The sequence below is a fragment of the Vespa crabro genome, chromosome 16 (assembly GCF_910589235.1).
Source record: "Vespa crabro chromosome 16, iyVesCrab1.2, whole genome shotgun sequence".
NCBI lineage: Eukaryota > Metazoa > Arthropoda > Insecta > Hymenoptera > Vespidae > Vespa > Vespa crabro.
The window spans coordinates 2,373,882-2,381,381 of record NC_060970.1 but is presented as its reverse complement, the minus strand read 5'-3'; the positions used below and the strand labels follow the sequence as shown (position 1 = coordinate 2,381,381).

The following is a 7,500-nucleotide window of genomic DNA, read 5'->3' as shown; positions in this document are numbered from 1 at the left end:
TCAAAAAAAAAAAAAAAAAAAAAAAGAAAGAAAAAAAAAAGAAAAAAAAGGGAAAGTAGATGATTTATTTGAACGAGAATTAATTTAATTGGGATTTATTTTTATAATCAGTTTGTTGTTATATTCGTAGATGAAGAAAAAAATATCAGATGACGTAATAAAAATATTTACTTCGATAATAATATTTATTATGATAATGTAAAATGTATAAAATTAGTAATGTAATTTTATATAAAAGAAAAAAGAAAAGGACGATCCATAAATAATTTATTTTGTCGAATATTAAAAATACAATATATTATTACTTAAGTTAATATATTAATCAAATTAAATATTTATTTTCATGATGATCGGTTTGAATTTTAAATTAACAAAAAAAAAAAAAAAAAAAAAGAAAAAAAAAAGAAAGAAAGAAAAAGAAAAAAGAAAAAAGAAAAAAAAATGAAAAAGAAGAAAAAAATATCAGATGGTCTCATAAAAATATTTACGACCAAAAAATAAAAGAAAAAAATATCTGTGTGTGCGTGTGTACCGAAATATTATTATCATAAAAAATAGGAATTATCTTCGTAGAACTTGTTATCTTTTAATCGACCTTGTAAAAGAGACATAAGTATAATAATATGGCTGGTGGGGTATGATCTTTTTACGAACAGAATAGGAACGTGTTCTCCTCATAATGGTGTTGTTCAGCAAACATCCGTCGGTTTAGTGCCAAATCCAAGCACGTCCTTGCAAGTCACGAGAAGAGAAAACTATCGGTAAAATGGGAATAACCGTGCAATGTATATGGCCGATCTATTTATATCAATTGATCAGCTGCACCACTGGATCATAATTCAATTGTATGTTGTTTCCTTTCCTCGCATCATTACACACACACACACACACACACACACACACACACACACACACACACGCGCGCGCGCGCGTGTTTATTCATGCGTTCTGTATATCTCGCATGTGTGTTTCTGTCTGTCTGTCTGTCTGTCTGTCTGTCTGTCTCTCTCTCTCTCTCTCTCTCTCTCTCTCTGTGTGTGTGTGTGTGTGTGTGTGTGTGTGTGTGTGTATTTGTGTTGTGCGCCATAACTTTAATTTTAATAGAAGACTATCTCCGTCGAAAGATCAAATCGTATCATTTGTCCAGAATTGAATCAAAAAGATCATCAAGGATATTTGAATCCATTGTTTTAATAGATATATCGTTTATTCGATTTATTTGATTGGCATTTTTATCGTGTATTTATTAATCGATAATATATCGAATCGTTTTTAAGAGGACATCTGTATGTCTGATCTATCTTTTTTTTTCTTTATTTTCTTTTTTCGTCTTTAGTTCTTTTCAAAAAATAAGAGAGTGAGTGAGTAAATGAATGAATGAGTGAGCAAGTGAGAGAGAGCGTGTGTCTGTGTGTGTGTGTGTGTGTGTGTTAGTATAATATTGGATCGAATATTACTATATTATTAATTAAACGTTCGTATTCAAATATATGATATTATGATAATAAATTATATTATTATATTATATTATATTATATTATTATGGTTAATCTAATAATAAATTATTTTAATACAAACAGATTTTTTTTATGATTATATATTATATATTTTTATGATTATATATATATATATATATATATATATATATATATATATATATCATAGGTATGTATAAAAGAGTAATATCAGTATATACTTATATTTTATGTATTAGTAAATACATAATATCTGTAATATCTGTAAATATTTTATAGATATAGATATAAAAATATAAATTAGTATGACATATGTATTATAATTTATTATAATAATTTTTACTACTTTGATAGTACTAATTTATATTACTATAACATAATTATACCTACAGTATATTTATTAATTATATGTACATAATATAATATATTTAATTATACATATATATATATATATATATATATATATATATATATATATATATATACAATATTTTATATATTTTTTTCTTGTTTATTTATTTATTTATTTCATTTTTTTTTAATTTATTTACTTTTTATTTTAATATATATTGTTAATTAATGTATAAGACATAATATTGTAATATTCTGAATAATAATTGCGATAAAAAAAAAATATACATACGCGTAAATAACGTCGAACAGGATAAATAACTTCATTAATAATAGGTTGTGATAATGAAATGTTTTATATTTCGAATTCATTTGCATCTCAAATTTTATGCATATCTTTTGATTCCATTTGTTGACACTTTCTCAATCTCTGTCTCTCTTCGTGTCTAAAGAATGTTTGTATATGTCGTCTAGAATAGAAATAAAATTTAATCCATCAGCCAAACATACATACGTTTCTCGATCTCGATTTGCAATAAATCGAAGATCGTCATCGAATTGTAACATTGGTGGGAGGTTGGGGGGGAGGAGGCTGTGAGGAGGATCACGACAAAATGCAATGCTTTTTTTTCTTTTTTTTTTTTTTTTTTTGCTTTTTTTTGTATTTTTCTTTTCAACTAACGATCCTAACAATTCTTATGAATTATTTCAATTAGATAGAAATCTGATCGAGAATAGAAAAATGAATCATTCGATAATGATTTTCTTTTTATTTTTCTTTTTTTTTCTTTTTTTTATTCTCTCTCTTTATTTTTTCCTGTTTCTATGAAAGAATGCAATAGATCTTACTTTTCTAGGATTATTTTTATATAACAAGAATTATTTTTAATTCTTGTGAATCGTTGTAATGATATAGATTTAAGAAAGAAAAGAAAATAAATAAAAAAGAAGAAGGAAAAAAGAAAGCAAGAAAGAAAGAAAGAAAGAAAGAAAGAAAAGAGAAATATATATATATATATATTTGTTTCCGGGAATTACAAATATTTTCGATACTCGGTATGTACTTGTTATATAAGTTAAAGAACGAAAGAAAGAAAAAGAAAAATATTATTAATATAAAATTCGTTGACATTTTGAATCTAAATATTTGCAAATATAATAATTTTTGTATAATAAATATTGTAAATGTGAAAAATTTCAAATGGATGGTGATCGAATATATTTATAAATAAATCATTTCTCAAACGTCATGCAGATAAATTATTAATATTGACAATTAATATAATATTACGTAATAATATTTTATTAGAAATACCGATCCTAGTATATATATATATATTTAACAAAATATTTGCATGCTTACCATTAATTAATTTAAAAAAAAAAAAAAAAAAAGAAAGAAAAAATATATATTGACCAATAAAGTTAAACAGAAAGAAACAAAAAAAACTATATTTACTCTCACATATTTGACGATAAGAGAAGTTCGTATATATTAAAAATTTCGTTTCTGTATCTCCGTTCGTAGGAATTTCTACATACGTAAGTCCGAGCGCGTATACTCTAAGAACAGTTATCTCCTTATTGCGTCTAAATATAGCGGTTGCTCTCTAACACGGTATTTATAACACGAAAAGAAGAAACGATATCGAAATGCTTTCTCGAACTCGTTTAATAAATTACGGAATGTTTTGCACTTTAGCTTTATTCTCTCTCTCTCTCTCTCTCTCTCTCTCTCTCTCTCTCTCTCTCTCTCTCTCTCCCTCTCTCTCTCTCTCTCTCTCTTTTTATTTATCTATCTATCTATCTATCTATATATATATATATATATATATATATATATATATATATTTATTTCTATTTATCTATCTCTATCCGTCTGTCTGTCCGTCTATCTGTCTGTTTTTCTGGCTTTCTATCTATCTATCTATCTGCCTATTTTTTTGACTTTCTGTCTGTCTGTCTGTCTTTCTTACTTTCTATCTATATATCTGTCTATCTATCTGCCTATCTTTCTGACTTCTTGTCTGTCTGTCTGTTTTTCTGACTGTCTGTCTGTCTGTCTGTCTGTCTGTCTGTCTGTTTGGCTTTCTGACTTTGTGTCTGTCTGTTTTTCTGACTTTCTGTCTGTCTGTCTGGTTTTCTGACTTTGTATCTATCTGTCTGTTTTTCTGACTTTCTGTCTGTCTTTCTGGTTTTCTGACTTTGTGTCTATCTGTCTGTTTTTCTGACTTTCTGTCTGTCTGTCTGGTTTTCTGACTTTGTATCTATCTGTCTGTTTTTCTGACTTTCTGTCTGTCTTTCTGGTTTTCTGACTTTGTGTCTATCTGTCTGTTTTTCTGACTTTCTGTCTGTCTGTCTGGTTTTCTGACTTTCTGTCTATCTGTCTGTTTTTCTGACTTTCTGTCTGTCTGTCTGTTTTCTGACTTTCTGTCTGTTTATCTGTTTTTCTGTCTTTCTATCTGTCTGTTTGTCTGATTATCTGACCTTCTATCTGTCTGTCTATTTATCTGACTTTCTGTCTTTCTAACTTTCTATATGTCAATCTGCCTGACTGTTTGTCTGTCTTTCTTTTCTTTCTTCTGACTGTCTGTCAGACTGTTTTACTATATAATTTTTCATCTATCAATTTCTTTCTATGTGACTATTTTTCTGATTTTCTGTCTGACTAGGTGCTTATATAACTGTTCATTCTGCTATTTATCTGACTATTTATTTAACTTTCCGTCTATCAATCTTTCTTATTGACTATCTGACTTTCTATCTGACTAATTGTTCAACTGCTTATTCGAAGATCCAACTTTCTATCTATCCAAATTGTCTGATTGTTTTTTAATTAAATATCTCTCTCTCTCTCTCTCTCTCTCTCTCTCTCTCTCTCTTTATCTTTATCTATCTATTTATTTATCCAGTTATATATACAACAATTTATTTGACTTTCTATCTGCCAGTCTTCCTATCTGACTGTTTATCTACATGTCTGATTGTCTGATTGTCTAACTATTTATCTGATAATCTTTCTGTCTGTCCTACTGACTGTCTGTCCAATAATTTATCTATTCTTTACGGATTGTCTATTTATCCGATAAGCTATTTGTCTGTTTGTCTGTCTGTCTGTCTGTCTGTCTGTCTGTCTGTCCGTCCGACCGTCCGTTTGTCTGTCTGTCTGTCTTTCTGTCTGCCTATCTGTCTTCCGTCCGTCCGTTTGTCTATCTATTTGTCTCTATATCTATCTAGCTAACTATCTAATTGTCTATCCGACAATCTATCTAGCCATCCGTCTAATTGTTTATCCGACAATTTGTCTGACTATCTATCTGTCTATTAAAAAATTTGTGTAACTATCTGTTTTACTGTCTGTCTGTCTGTCTGTCTGACTATCTGTTTGACTTAGAATACCTTTATATGTACCTATCTCTCTGATTGCAATAATCTCTGCCTGTTTATCTGCCTGTCTTATTTCCACTGTACTTTTTTTTTTCTTTTTTCTTTCTTTCTTTTTTTTTTCTATCATATCTCGAAGCGATATTAAACGTGTAGTAACGAGAAAGGATGACGATTAGACTAATAATAGCGTATAATAATCATCATAATGGTGGTCGGGCGTGAACGATGAACGTATGGGAAAGTGGAACACCCGTTTCTTTGAGTCTTTCGATCTTTATCGAGTTTGTCAGGCCGATTAATGTCGACTCTTGTACAACGTATCTAGTTTTTCTTCCATCTAAAGCTATGTTTCGTTTAGGCCGCTATCTACTTAAGAATTTAAAACCGATCATCTCTATGTATTCTTTCTGCTGTTCTAATCTAACACACACAGATATATATATATATATATATATATATATATATATATATATATATAAATCTGGCACGTGTACAATCGTTTGATCAAATATCGATTGCTAAAGAGTAACATAATCAAGGTCATTTATTTTTAAAATAATTATCATATTTTTATTAATTACATATATGGAAAAATAAAAAAAATTCGAAGATTCATTTAATGACTACGATTTCTTTCAATGATTATTTATAAAATTATTATCGTATTTGTATTAATTATGTCTGAAAAAAAAAAGAAATAAATAATTTCGAGGATTTCTCTGTCTCAGAGAACACCATGACGTAATATCTTAACAATTCGTCTATTCCAATTACTCCGTTCATTCTTATTCTAACTCCGTCCATTTCAAAATCTTCATATTTTCAAAAATATAAATTTTTGAAAATTTGCCAAAAGTATCAAAGAGAAATGACTAATGCTTCATGATAAAATAGTAATAATAATAATAACAATAATAATAATAATAATAATAATAGTAATAATAATAATAACAGCAACAACGACAGTGACAATAAATCTTTAAGTATCTCGTCTTGTATAAACGATAGAAAATAAAATGAAATAAAACAAGAGAAAAATAAAGAAAAAGAAAAGAAAAAAAAAAAAGGAGAACGTAGGATTTATAAAGAAAGAAAACGATACTATAAATCACTACTCGATCGATGTTCTTGGATCACCATGACTGTGGATCTCTACCATTCTATCCCCACCCTTATCCTCTCTTTTTTTCTCTCTCTCTCTCTCTCTCTCGTTCTTCCCCACCTATCCCCCTCTCCTCCTCCCACCCACCAACAGTCACGTTGATCCGCGAGCTCGTTCGGTCCTTTAGTCGCGTGTCGAGGCGGCACGAATCACCAGCGGCGTATATTCGTCGTCGAACGCCTCGCGCAAAAAAAAAAAAGAGAGAAAAATAACGTCGGATTATTATCTTTTCTTTTTTCTTTTTTATCTTTCTATCCTTTTCTTTTTTTCTTTTAACTAATTTATTTTTATTTATTTATATATAACTATATATATATATATATATATATATATATATATATATACACACGCATATATATATTCATACACACACGAAACACTGTGAATTCTTCGACTTTTAGTGTCTTTCGTTTTTCATCGACAATTTTATTGTTGTTGTTGTTGTTGTTGTTGTTGTTATTTCTTTTTTCCTTTTTTTTCTTTCTTTTATATATGTATATATACATATACATATATATATATTTAAATATATATATATAAATATGTAATAGTTGTTTTTTTTCGACTCGTTGTATACTTCGACGTAAGAAGATTGATTGCTGATGATACTTCGTTTCTTAAAAAGGAATTTTTCAAAGAGAGAAAGAGAGAGAGAGAGAGAGAAAGAAAAAGAGAGGGAGAGAGAGAGAGAGAGAGAGAGAGAGAGAGAGAGAGAGAAGGAAGAAACAGGAAATCAAAAGCCAAGAGCTTAGATCTTTGCAGACTTTCCTTCGCTCAACGATCGTCATCATTAATCTTTAAATAAGAAGAAGAAGAAATAGTAAAAAAGAAGATGTAGAAAGAAGATATCGAAAACACTGTGATTACGTTATCGAAAAGGAAGAAAAAAAACAGAAAAGGATAATAATAATAGTAATAATAATAATAATAATAAACGTAATCGAAATTTTACGATTATCGAGACGAGTGGGCGTGTATGGGTGATCCAGGAATCAATCGTAAAAGATTATCTAACGTAATTCAAAAACAAAAGGAACATACACATACACACACACACACAGTGTGTTTTTCTACTTTTTGAATGTGGAATATCTTGTTCATCGCCATCTTCGTTTTCGTTTTCGA

The 7,500-nt window shown here is 28.5% G+C and overlaps 1 protein-coding gene across 9 annotated transcripts in view; it reads left to right on the top strand.

Moving 5' to 3' along the window:
• The window catches only part of LOC124429842 (glycogen synthase kinase-3 beta), a 79,997-nt gene that overhangs the window by 41,805 nt on the left and 30,692 nt on the right, over positions 1 to 7,500 (top strand). For 2 of the 9 annotated variants that reach the window (XM_046975561.1, XM_046975556.1), the window contains exon 1: positions 6,824 to 7,500. This exon is cut by the window's right edge and continues 553 nt beyond it. The exons of 4 other annotated variants lie outside the window; for them this stretch is intronic. The gene's annotated coding sequence lies outside the window, so the exon portion shown is untranslated. Of the gene's footprint in view, positions 1 to 6,569; positions 6,589 to 6,823 lie in introns of those variants that run through there. 3 more of the 9 variants (XM_046975557.1, XM_046975558.1, XM_046975559.1) reach the window with 3 other exon arrangements.